Raw genomic sequence first — 14,111 nt, 5'->3', positions numbered from 1 at the left:
TTGTCTGAAAAACTAGTCATAGAGCAAGTCAGAATTATGAGAACATGGAGATGATAGACCAGTATAACAGAAACTAAAGTTGCTCTGCCAAAATAATGAAGATAACCTGCTCAACTCATGCAATGCATGTGTGTGTGTGAAGACTGAACCCACAAGGTTTGAAAAATCTTGACAAGAGCAACCGGATTTCCTAAAAAGAGAGAATCCATGAAAGATTAGCCAAAAGTCAAACCTTACTCTTACTAGGGCCTAGCCATCCTCATCTGATACACTCCCCTTGAGATACAACACCGAATTGTTTTACTTGTACCATGAAGGACAAGATAAATGTTTTACTTGCTCATAGAGGGCATGGTATATTGCAAATTTAGTACAGAAGCAGTGAATAGACAATTTTAAAGCACAAAATTCATACAAATAACTGCTCAATTCTAATGGTGCTGTAAGCTAGAGGAAATGCCAGAATTTATAGATCCTAGGTTCAACTAGCCTGTGGTCAATTTGACCATCTTATCACAAATCTCTTCTCTTATTTAGAAATTCTAGAAGCAAATAGTCAGAGAAGGAAAAATACGCACCTTTGGGGAGTCAAGGATAGTGCATGAGGTCATCACATGAGACAAGCGACTATCAAACAAAACATTGAGCAGGGAAAAACTTTTTTACATGTCAGACTGATGTTTTCACACACATGTAAACATAATATATCAATGCTTAACAGACTAGTAAACCAGAAAGAATACATGAAATAACTGACATACCTTGTGAAAGACTTACCTTGCTACGAAGACTCCCCCGCCCCCCCCCCCCCTTTTCTTTTTGTTTATACAACATCATGCAGTCAGAGGACAAAGAATTCATCCTAGCATGGAACATCATGTCTAGGACATGGCACATACACCAATGGCTTTACGAAGAGACTCAAACCTGCTACCATCTAGAGGTTTGGTAAGTATGTCAGCCAATTAATTTTCAGTGGGAATGAATGAGAGAGAAACCACCTCAGATTCCACAAGATCACGTAAAAAGTGATGTCTGATGTCGATGTGCTTGGTCCGAGAGTGCTGAACGGGATTCTTTGAGATATTAATCGCACTAGTATTATCACAATTGATAATCATAGTATCTTGAGTGAATCCGTAGTCCCCCAGCAGTATCTTCATCCACAATAATTGAGTGCAGCAGCTACCCGCAGCAATATACTCAGCCTCAGCAGTGGAGAGAGAAATAGACACTTGTTTCTTGCTCATCCAAGCTACCAGATTGTTCCCCACATAGAAGCATCCTCCAGAGGTACTTTTTCTATCATCGGCATTTCTAGCCCAATCTGCATCAAAGTATCCTGCAACAACAAGATTTGTTTCTCTAAAATACCATATGCCATAAGAGAGGGTATCATTTACATACCCGATGATACGCTTAATAGTAGTGAGGTGAGATTCCTTAGGATTTGCTTGGAAACGAGCACAAACACCCACACTGAAAGTAATGTTTGGTCGGCTGGCTGTAAGATACAGGAGGCTCCCTATCATACTCCTGTAAAGGGATGAATCAACAGATTTGCCTACAAGATCACTACTGATCTTGACACTGGTGCTCATGGGAGTCCTGGCACGACTTTTTCCATCCAACCCAAATCGTTTGACCAGCTCCCTAGCATACTTAGACTGAGAAATGAAGATACCTTCAGCATTTTGCTTAACTTGAAGACCAAGGAAGTAGTTCAACTCACCAATCATGCTCATCTCAAATTCCTGTTTCATTTCCTCAGAGAAATGATGGGAAAGAGAGTCCAAAGTAGCTCCAAAAATAATGTCATCAACATAAATTTGAGCGATGAGTTTGTGGGTACCTTGTTGTCTGATAAACAGAGTTCAATCAGCTTGTCCCCATGTGAATCCCTTGGCCAGGAGATAAGTGGTGAGACGCTCATACCATGCTCAAGGGGCCTGCTTAAGCCCATATAGTGCCCTTTTTAGATTGTACACGTGATGGGGATGATGAGGATCTTGAAAACCCTTTGGCTGTTCTACATAAACTTCTTCTTGCAGAACTCCATTTAAGAAGGCACTCTTTACATCCATCTGATATAACTTGAAGTCAAGATAACAAGCAATAGAGAGAAGAATTCTGATAGACTCTAACCAGGCGACAAGGGCAAAGGTTTCATCAAAGTCTACTCCCTCTATCTGAGTATATCCTTGTGCAACAAGACGGGCTTTATTCCGAACCACAGTACCATGTTCATCTATTTTATTCTTGAAGATCCACTTGGTTCTGCAGGACGAAGAACCAAGGTCCAGACATCATTTCTAGTGAACTGATGGAGCTCATCATGCATTGCAGAGACCCACCCTTCATCCTGTAGAGCTTCATCAACTTTTTTGGGTTCTGTCTGAGCTAGATAGCAGCTGTAAGAGACTTGATTGGCTACTTCACTGGTGGGCTGAATGACTCTGCTTCTCAACCTACGCCCTCCATCTACGTTCCCAAGCAGCTGCTGAGGAGGATGATTATGCTTCACCCATGATCGCTTAGGAGGATTAGCAGGAGTATCCTCATCTTCGGAGGTAGTAGGGGTGGTATCCGAAGTCGTGGAAGAAGAAGGAGATTCATCTAGAGACTCCTTTGAAGAAGGATTAATGATATCAGTTGGGGCTACTGAAGGCTCAGCTGAATCGAGCTGTTTTTTCCCCCTGTTGATAGGTCTCTGAACTTCTTCATCATCAACTACTACATTTATTGATTCCATCATATTCTCTGTTCTTTTGTTGAAGACTCTGTAAGCACGACTGTTTGTGGAATATCCCAAGAATATACCTTCATCACTCTTGGTGTCAAATTTGCCCAGATTTTCCCTGTCACGAAGTATGTAACATTTACTTCCAAAAGTTTTAAAATACTTCACTGTGGGTTTCTTGCCTCGCCAGATTTCATAGGGAGTCTTGTTTGTTTCCGGCCTAAGGTAGACCTTGTTGATGATATGACAGGCAGTGTTTAAAGCTTCTCCCCAAAAGTGTTGAGCAAGATTTTTTGAGTGGATCATCACACGAGCCTTCTCCTGAATTACCCTGTTCTTCTTTTCAACAACTCCATTCTGCTGAGGAGTGATAGGAGAAGAAAATTCCTGCTTGATTCCATATGAGCGACAGAATTCTTCGAACTTGGAATTTTCAAATTCTCTTCCATGATCACTGTGGATTCTCACAATCTGGCAATTTTGTTCAACCTGAATCTTCTTGAACAAATGTTGAGCTGTATCAAAGGCATCAGATTTTTCTCGAATAGGAATCACCCATGTATATCGAGAGAAGTCATCAACAATAACCAGAATATATCTTTTCCCAACTAGACTAGCAGTTCTAGTGGGACCCATGAGATCCATGTGCAGTAATTCCAAATTTTTGGAAGTTAGAATACTTGAGGTCTTCTTATGGGCTGCTCGAGTCTGTTTCCCTAGTTGACATGGACCACAGATTCCTTTTTCAGTCTTCTCCATCTTGGGCAGGCCTTTAACAATATCTTTGCCTACAATTTTCAACATATCAGAGAAATTGAGATGCCCTAACCTCTGGTGCCATAGCTCACTGTCATCTGGGGTTGCTTTGTTGCAGAAAATCTGAGGATCTGCAGCTAGACCAGGAAGGCCGTAACAATTGTGAGCAGTTCTTTCTCCTCCCATGAGGCATCTACCACTGCTGTCAAATATATTGCATTCCTTCTTGGAGAATTGCATCACCAAGTCATTATCACAAAACTGGCTGATGCTGAGGAGATTTGCCTTGAGCCCTTCTACATACAGAGCTTCTTGAGATGTTCCGATGATCCCTTTACCAATGACTCTGGATTGACTCCCATCTCCATAGGTGATTCGCCCACCTTTGCCGATCTGAACTTCTTTTAGCAAAGTCTTATCAACTGTCATGTGTTTAGAACAACCACTATCCAAATACTACAAACAAGTATCAAGAATTTTTAGAGCAGTATGAGAAACTAAACACAGATTATCTTCCTTTTTGACCCAAACTTGTTTGGAAGCTTTTTGATTATTAACCAGGATAGATCTTTGCTCATTAGGGGTGATGTATGCTAACTTCTCACTAATGAGTTTCACTTGATCACTTAACACTTTAACTTGTTCTTCAAAACCTGGTTCATCTTTCCTAGGGATAAGGGTTTTCTTCCAAGGTTTCTGAGACCTAATTTGGAAACAGTTTGGACGAATATGACCAACAATACCACAGTGATGACAAGTAGGTATAGATTGATTATCCCATTTACCCTTACAAATAGATTGAGTATGAGACATGATAGGTTTAATGAACATGGTCTTATGAACAGACATAGTAGAAGTCAAAAGAAAACACTCAAGAAATTAATCTTCTCAGAGTGTACCAAGCTCTGATACCAATTGAAAATTTGACTTCTAAAATAAACAACAAGTGTGTGTGCACAAAGTGTCAACAAAAATAGGCACAGCGGAAAGTAAATGACACAGAGATTTTTGTTGACGAAGTGGAAACTCAATCAAGAAAAAAACCACTCCGGGGCAGCCAAACCTAGGAATTCCACTATTCAGAAGACATAGCTAGATACAAGACAGTAACACTCACATGTACCGATGCAGTGGTCGTACCTTGATCTCTGACGTGTAACCCAACACGAATGCTTCCCAACCAGGTTCACCTACCTGAAGGGGTGTTCAATGGAACTTCCTTACCTTAGAGCCGACCTCTAAGATAGACTTCAATTGTAGCATAGCAACAGCACACTTGAAAGAGCTTGAGAGGAAATATCACCTCTCTGAGCAGTTGTGGAATTCAATACCGAATTCTTGCAGTTCTCAGTGCCCAGGGGCCTCTATTTATAGGCTGGGCTCTCAAATGAGCGTCAGGCAAAATATACCTGGGCACCGTCCGGACGGTGGACATGGGCCATCCGGACGGACAACTGTGCGACAAGATTTTCCAAAATTCGTGGGGAAATCTTTCCTGTTTAAGGACATCGTCCGGACGGGATGGCACATCGTCCGGACGGTCGCACATCCGCTGCAAGTAATTTCCTTATAAGGCACTCGAGCGTTCGGACCATGGGGGATGAGCGTCCAGACAGCTATTCTTCAACACGCAATTTCCATATCGGTAATGCGCGCGTCCGACCATGATAGGCAGTCGTCCGGACGGTTGAAGTTGAATTGGCAATTTCCTTCTTTGATGCACGTACGTCTGGACCACAGCTGTCAGACGTCCGGACGGTCATATTTGAATTGCGATTCTTGCCTTACTGAGACGCGCGTCTGGACGGGATACCACATCATCCGGACGGTTGACTGATATTCCCTTTCTTGGAACTTGGAAAGAAATCAGAAGCTGATCGAGTACTGGTAGACGTCTGGACGTGCTGCAGAAACGTCCGGATGGATGCAGGCTGGCACAGAAACTTCTCGATACAGTATGGGGTCCAGTAGGAATGAACACTTCGTCCGGACGGGATGACACGTCTTCCGGACGAATGGAACAGTGGACAAATGGGCGTCCGGACGGGATGGCTTGATCGTCCGGACGGCTGACAGGGAACTTGAAATTCTTCTGACTTGCAGGCAGAAACGACTAACATCACTCTGAAAGTGGAATCCCTGTTTACAGCATCTTTACACTTAAGTGATTTTGTCCAAACATAGAATGATGCCAAAATACTAACATAAAGGCTTCGCATGTCCAGACCAGGGGAGCGGTTGTCTGGACGGCTTATCTGATGCAAGCAATTTCCATATCTGATGCACGTACTTCCAGACCATACTGACTGGTGTCCGGACATCTGGATTTGAATTGCAATACTTACCTTATGGATGAGTGCGTCCGGACGGGAATCCACGTCGTCCGGACGGTTGTAGCAATCTTCCCATATCTGTGTTTGGTAAGAAATCCTGAAGCTTGATCGAACACTGAGGATTGTTCGTCTTAATATTTTGGCCTCATTCTGTTTGAACAAAATCACTTATGTGTAAAGATGTTGTAAACAGGGATTCCACTTTTCAGAGCATTTTTAGAAGACTCTACACTGCGAAAAAGATAGAATATTTCAGATTCCTTGCCAGCCGTCCGGACGTCAATCTGTCCACTACTTAATTCGTCCGGACGACGTGTTATCCCATTCGGACGCCAGACAGACAAGCATCATCTGTCTGGAAGACGTATTTTTCCATCCGGACCCTTCACTGTATCGAGAAGCTTCTGTTCCATCTTGCATCCGTCTGGACATCTCAGCAGCCAGTCTGGACGTCCATCAGTGATCGATCTGCTTCAGAGTCTTTCCAAGTTCATAATAAGGGAAGATTGATACACCGTCTGGACGATATGGTTTCCCGTCCGGTCGCGCTCATAAATAAGGCAAGAATGGCAATTCAAATACCACCTTCCGAACGTCAGTCAGCATTGGTCCGGACGCGCGCTCATCTGTTAAGGAAATTGCCAATTCGACTTCAACCGTCCGGACGTCTGCCTCTCATGGTTCGGACGCGCGCATAGCAGATATGGAAAATGCGTGTTGAAGTTCAGCCGTCCGGACTTTCATCTCCCTTGGTCCGGACGCGCGAAAGCCTTATTTGGAAGTTACTTGCAGCGGACAAGCGACCGTCCGGATGTGGCTCTTAAACAAGAAAGATTTTCAGAGAAATTTTCAGAAAATCCTGTTGCACTGTTGTCCGTCAGGACAACCCAGGTTTACCGTCCGGACCGCGTCCGTACATATTACTGCAGTCGCCCATTCTGCACCTTAGCCTATAAATAGAGGCCCCTAGGCATTGAGAACTGCAAGAATTTGGTATTGAATTCCGCAAGAGCTCAGAGAAGTTCAAGATCCCTCTGAAGCTGTTACAAGTGTGTTGCGCTACATCCGAAGTCTATCTTAGGGGTTGGCCCTAAGGTAAAGGATTCCATTGAAGACCCCTTCGGGTAGGAGACCTGGTTGGGAAGCGTTCGTGTTGGGTTACACGTCATAGAGCAAGGTACGACCACTGCATCGGGTTAATGTGAGTGTTACTATCTTCTAAATAGTGGAATTCCTGGGTTTGGCTGCCCCGGAGTGGTTTTTCTCTTGATTGAGTTTCCACTTCATTAATAAAAATCTGTGTGTCTTTTATTTTCAGCTGTGCTTAATATTTTGTTGACACTTGTGCACACACTTTATTTTTAGAAGTCAATTTCAATTTTCAATTGGTATCAGAGCTTGGTACACTCTGAGAAGATTAATTTCTTGAGTGTTATTTATTTTTGACTTCTTTTGATCATAATGTCTTAAACTCTTAATTCTGTTCCTGCCTTTGATGGTACGAACTACAGCTATTGGAAGGCACGTATGCGTTTCTTTCTGAAATCTATTGACTGTTGGAGTATTGTTGAAACTGGTTGGACTAAACCAGAGGAAACAACACTTGAACTAGTCCCTCAGAAGAACGCACGCCTTTCAAATGATAAAGCCTTCCATGCTCTGTGCTAGGCACTTTCTCCATCTGAATTCGCAAAAATCTCAAATTGCGAATCAGCCCAAGAAGCGTGGCAAATCTTGGAAACAACATATGAAGGCACAAAACTTGTTAAATCTGCCAAACTTCAAATGTTGATTTCGAGATTTGAAGAAATTAAGATGTTGGAAGAAGAGACCTTTGGAGAGTTTTACTCCATGATGAGTGACCTGAGAAACTCCATGGTGAGTCTTGGGAAACCTATCTCGGATGTAAAACTCATCCGAAAGATTTTAAGATCTTTGCCTGAGCATTTCAGGATCAAGGTGACCACCACTGAGGAAAGCAAGGATCTTGAGGAGATGAAAATTGAAGAGTTGGTGGGATCTCTTCAAACATATGAGCTGTCTCTGCCCCCGGTCAAGAAGTTGAAGACCATAGCCCTAAAGGCCTCCAAGAAGAAGGTAGAAGCCTCATCTGGAGATGACTCTGAGGATGAAGAAAAAGCTGTGGCTATGTTAGCCAAGAATTTCAGAAGACTGATGAAAGATGATCGGTTCAAGAAGAAGTTTTCTGAAAGAGTAAAGAAACCTCCCACAGAAGCTGAACCTGAGGAAGAAGAGAAGAAAGATCCCATAGGACCCCGATGTTTTGAATGCTCAGGCTATAGGCATATCCGGGCCGATTGCAGGAATCTTAAGAAGAGAAAGGGGAAGGCTTATAATGTGACTCTCAGTGATGAGTCAGAAGAAGAAGCTCCAAAGTCTGAGAAATTTCTAGCCTTTGTGGCTCCGCTCGTTGAAGAAGAGGACTCATATTACTCAGAGCACAAAGACAATGGAGAAGAGCTCAAGGAAGCCTATAAGACACTCTACTTAGAGTATGAGAAGCTGGGGGAAGGTCGTAAGTAGCACCTCTATGATCTGAACAATTTGCAAACTGAGAAGAGTTCATTGCTGCTTAGAATACAAGAGCTCGAGGAAAAGCTACTAGAGACACAACTCCAGCTAGAGAGAGTCACCGATGAGAAGCTGACTCGTATGCTGTCCATCCAGAAAAGCCCAACTGACAAGACTGGTCTCGGGTATGTAGCTTCCTCTTCTGATGCTCCCTCTTCCTCAAAGACTGTGTTTGTGAAGCCTACAGTCTCAAAGCCTCCTCCCATTGTTGAAGATAAAGGGAAAGACAAGGTCAACGATGATGTTCCAGGCACTCAGGAGCCTCATTCCATCAGAAGACCTCCTATATGCCACCACTGCGGTTTAAGTGGGCATGGTCATCCTCAATGCTCCCTCCTAAAAGTACAAAAGGCCAAAGCCAAGAAAGAAGTGTCCAGACAAGCTCATTATGGCACTAGACCTACGGCCCAGCATCAAACTCCATAGCATCAGGCACCTTATCAAGCACCATGGAGACAAGCACCAAGGCATCAATATCAAGCACCTTGGTCTCATACTCCTTGGGTCCAGGCATCTCAGCATCAGTGGCCTCAGCAGCAGTTTGTTCCTGCCTTTCAGAGTGGTAACACAATCAAATAGCATCTCAAAACAAAGCAGAGATATAAGAGAGAGTTCAGATTTCAATCAGTACGAAGATTTTCCCATAGACAGAAAATTTAAATAGGCAACTCAACTCATGCAATGTGTGTGTGTGTGTGTGAAGACTTTTCCCACAAGGTATGACTTTCATTGAAATGACAAAATGCAACCAGATTTTCTAGACAAGAGAGAAAATCAGTGAAAGATTAGTCAAAAGTCAAACCTTATAACTTACTAGGGCCTAGCCACCCTCATGTGATACACTCCCCCTAAGATGCAGCATCCAATTGTTTTACTTGTACCATGAAGGACAAGGTAAATATTCTACTTGCACCATGAAGGGCAAGGCAATTTAGCACATAAGCAGAAAATATGCATAAATAATACTGAATTCATGATGGTAATTACTTGATTCTTTTGGTGCTGCAGCCTAGAAAGAATGTCAGAATTTTTAGGTTCTAGGTTCAACTAGCATTTGGTCAATTTGGCCATCTTATCAACAACCTTTTCTCTTATCCAGAATCTCTAGAAACAAATAGTCAGAGAAGTAGAGATGTACCTTTAGGGGAGTCTTGGATAGTGTACATTTTCATCGCATGAGAAGCTATCCAACTTTTGTATATACAGGAAAATCACTTGCCAGATATAGTCATAAACTCTCAATCATATCTAAGAAAAGTAGATTAATGCACAATGAATTGAGATATCAGGTGAAAACACATGCAATATCTGATATGCCAAGAAAAGGAAAGGTTTCCTGCAATTTCTCCACTTTTTTTTTTTAAATAAAAAAATGTAATATTGGAATGACATCATATGCAAAGCACGATCAAACCTGTGAAAGCTCGATGATGCCAATACAGAAAAATAGTCGCTCGACCTGCTTTTTCTATCTTCCCTAACAAGTACCTGCAATGTTCTCTTACGAGAAATAGGGGGCAAAAACAACATTGGTTCCTAGATTGCATACAAAATATAACAAGTCAAAATCAAGCAATCAACCCTGATGCTTTTGGATTAGGAACCAAATCCTAGGCATGAACACCTTCTCCTGCTAGGTGCGTCCATTCCCCCTCATGGGATTATTCTTCTTCTTGACCCAAGCCTGCCTTCCAGTGGGTTGTTGCTAGCATGACTTCATCTGCTGACCCATCCACTCCATCATGCTCTGCATCCAAATAGGTGGCTCACTGTAGTATTTATCCTCTTCCACCTTCTGCGACCTTTTAGAGTGCTTGGATTTGATCTTGGTTTTGTCATTGTGATTGGTAGGTTCAAATCGTTGCTGTGGTCGCTAATGCTGAGATGCCTGGATCCAAGGTGCATGAGACCAAGGGGCTTGATATTGAGGAGCTTGATATTGGTGCTTGTCTCCATGGAGCTTGGTAAGGTGCCTGATACCATGAAGTCTGATGCTGGGTCAGAGTTCTAGTGCCATGATTAGCTTGTCTAGGCACTTCTTTCTTGGCCTTTGCCTTTTGTGCTTTAAGGAGGGAGCACTGGGGTTGGACATACCCACTCACACTGTAGTGGTGGCATATAGGAGATCTTCTGATGGAATGAGGCTTCTGAGTGCTTGGAACATCATCAGTAATCTTATCCTTGCCTTTCTCTTCAGCAATGGGGGGAGGCTCTGGGACTGCAGGTTTGACAAATATAGTCTTGGAAGTAGGAGTGTCAGTGGGAGGAGCTACATACCCGAGACCAGTCTTGTCGGTTGGGCTCTTCTGAATGGACAGCATGTAAGTTAGCTTTTCATCAGTGACTCTTTCTAATTGGAGCTGCGTCTCTAGTAGCTTTTCCTCGAGCTCTTGAATTCTGAGCAGCAATGAACTCTTCTTAGTCTGCAAGTTGTTCAGATCATGAAGGTGCTACTTATGTCCTTCCCTCAGCTTTTCGTACTCTACATATAGAGTTTTGTCTGCCTCCTTGAGTTCATCCCCATTATCACTATGCTTCGAGTAAGCCTTCCCCTTGTCCTTCTTCTTCTTCTGACTCGTCACTGAGAGTCACATTGTAAGCCTTCCCCTTGCCCTTCTTGAGGTTCCCACAATCAGCCAGTATGTGCCCAAATCCTGAGCATTTAAAACATCTTGGACCACTGGGATCCTTCTTTTCTTCTTCCTCAGGTTCAGCTTCTTTGGGAGCTTTCTTCATTTTTTCAGAAAACTTCTTCTTGAATCAGTCATCTATTAGTCATCTGAAATTTTTGGCTAACATAGCCACAGCTTTCTCTTCCTCCTCAGAGTCATCTCCAGATGAGGCTTCTACCTTTTTCTTGGAAGCCTTCAAGGCAATGGTCTTCAGCTTATTGACCGGGGGCAGGGACAGCTCATAAGTTTGAAGAGATCCCACCAACTCTTCAATCTTCATTTCTTCAAGATCTTTGCTCTCTTCAATAGTAGTTACCTTGATCCTGAAACGCTCAGGCAAAGATCTTAGAATCTTTCAGATGAGTTTTCCATCCAAGACAGGCTTCCCGAGACTCACCATGGAGTTTCTCAAGTCACTCATCTTGGAGTAAAACTGTCTAAATGTCTCTTCTTCCAACATCTTAATTTCTTCAAATTTGGAAATCAACATTTGAAGTTTGGCAGATTTTACAAGTTTAGTGCCTTCATATGTTGTTTCCAAGATTTGCCACGCTTCTTGAGCAGATTCACAGTTTGAAATTTTCGCAAATTCAGACGGTGAAAGTGCTTGACATAGAGCATGGAGGGCTTTGTCATTAGAAAGTCGTGCATTTTTCTGAAGGACTAGTTCAAGCATTATATCCTCTAGTTTAGACCAACCAGTTTCAACAATACTCCAATAGTCAATAGATTTTAAAAAGAACTGCATGAGAGCTTTCCAATATCCATAGTTCGTGCCATCGAAGACAGGAACAGTATTAAGAGTTTGAGATATATTTAAGAGAAGTCAAAAATAACACTAAAGAATTGAATCTTAATAGAGTGTACCAGGCTCTGATACCAATTGAAAAATAGAAATTGACTTCTTAAAATAAAGCAAGTGTGTGCACAAAGTGTTAACAAAATAATAATGCGGAAAATAAATAACACAAGAATTTTTGTTAACGAAATGGAAAACTCAATATGAGAAAAACTACTCTGGGGCAGCCAAACCCAGGATATCTACTATTCAAAAGACAAGACTAGATACAAAGTAGTAACACTCACATACCCCTGATGCAGTGGTCGTACCTTGCTCTCTAATGTGTAACCCAACACGAATGCCTCACAACTAGGTCTCCTACCTGAAGGGGTCTTCAATGGAATCCTTTACCTTAGGGCTAACCCCTAAGATAGACTTCAATTTAAGCACAGCAACAGCACACACAACAACAGCTTCAGAGAAATCAACTAAGCTCAATAACCTCACAAAATAACTCTATAAGCACTAGTGGAATTCAATACCGAATTCTTGCTATTCTCAAGACTAGGGGCCTCTATTTATAGGCTAACAGTTTAAATAAGCATCTAGCTTGATAAAACCGGGCGCCGTCCAGACGGTGGTCATAGGCTGTCTGGACGAACAACTGTGCGACCGAAATTCTGAAAATTTCGCTGAAGATCTTTTCTGTTTGAGAGCCGCGTCCGGAAGGTGATGCCTTGTTGTTCGAACGGTCGCACGTCCAGTACAAGTAATTTCTGTATAAAAGCTTTGCTTGTCCAGACCAGGGGAACGATCTTCCGAATGGTTGATCTGATGCACACAATTTCCATATATGATGCACCCACGTACGGACCATGATTACTGGCGTTCGGACATCTGGACTTGAATTGTGATACTTGCCTTATGGATGAGTGCTTCTGGACGGGAATCCACGTCGTCCGAACAGTTGTAGCAATCTTCCCATATCTGTGTTTGGCAAGAAATCCTGAAGCTTGATCGAACATTGAGGATCATCTCGATGGGCTGCTGAAATGTCTGGACGGATGGAAGCTTGAGCAGTTCAAAGCTTCTTGACACAGAGTAGGGTTCGGACGGAAATCCACGTCGTACAGACGGATGATGCTTTAGTCTGATGTGCGTACGGACGGTTTGACACGTCGTCCAGACGACTGATGCATTGGACAGCTGGGCATCCAAGACGGCTGGCAGGGAACCAAATTTTTTAACTTGCAAACTGTGCGGAATATTCTGGAAACAATTATGAATAGAGGAATCCCTATTAAAAAGCATCTTTACAATGAAGTGATTTTGTCCAACAGAATGCGGCCAATTACAAACTAACAACACTCAAGCCACTGAAATTTCCAACTTGAGCTACTGTTCAACTCATTACAAATTGGATGAACCGCATGATATGTGTGAAATGCTTGGCTAACAGCTCCATAGGAAGGACGCAGAGGAATGCTTTTATCTCAATGGTTAGTGATAACCGTATTGAAAACGGTGAAAAGATTTTCAGGTGTTCATGCTGCAATGAGAGCTTGAGCTGCAAATTTTATCCTCCATTTTGGCTATTAAAACCTTCTTGGGGAGCTTTGGATCACACCCTGAAGGACAATTTTGTCATAGAAGTGGTGGATGAAGACAACAATGAAGGTGACTTACGCTTCTCAAGGCTGACGATTTTTGGTTCTTGGACGCCATAAATGCAGTTCAAAGCTAGCCAGCTAGGTGGCTCTTTGGAAAACAAAGAAGAAGACACAGACACAGACACCCTATAACGTTAACCTCTTCCTTCCTTAGCCCTGCTCAGCCATCATGGTTTTTTTTTTTTCCTTTTTTCTCTCTCTTGATAAATCAGAGCTCCATCGTTTTCTTTTAGTGAGACTTAAATATAGTCACTACAAATCTTTTGGGACATGATGCAATCTTCTAAGACCAGCGAGTACTGTATCGACATCTCTCCAAAACCTTTCCTCTTTCACAAATCAAACTTCGATTCCACATGTAGATCAGAACGGCGTGACTTGGCTTCGAGGTCCAATTCTCTAGCTCCAGTGATATTGCTCCAGCGACTGCTTCTGGAGAAGAACCTACTAGAGCTGCAAAAAAACTAAAGCTGGTTCGACGTACTCCTTGAGCTAGCTCCTTTCAGCTGGCTTGGCCAGATTGAGCCATGCACTCTGCTGGCGAAGCAGGCAAGGGCGTTGTCGGGT

The sequence above is a fragment of the Alnus glutinosa genome, chromosome 2 (genome assembly GCF_958979055.1).
Source record: "Alnus glutinosa chromosome 2, dhAlnGlut1.1, whole genome shotgun sequence".
Classification (NCBI taxonomy): Eukaryota; Viridiplantae; Streptophyta; class Magnoliopsida; order Fagales; family Betulaceae; genus Alnus; species Alnus glutinosa.
This window is presented reverse-complemented; position numbering follows the sequence as displayed.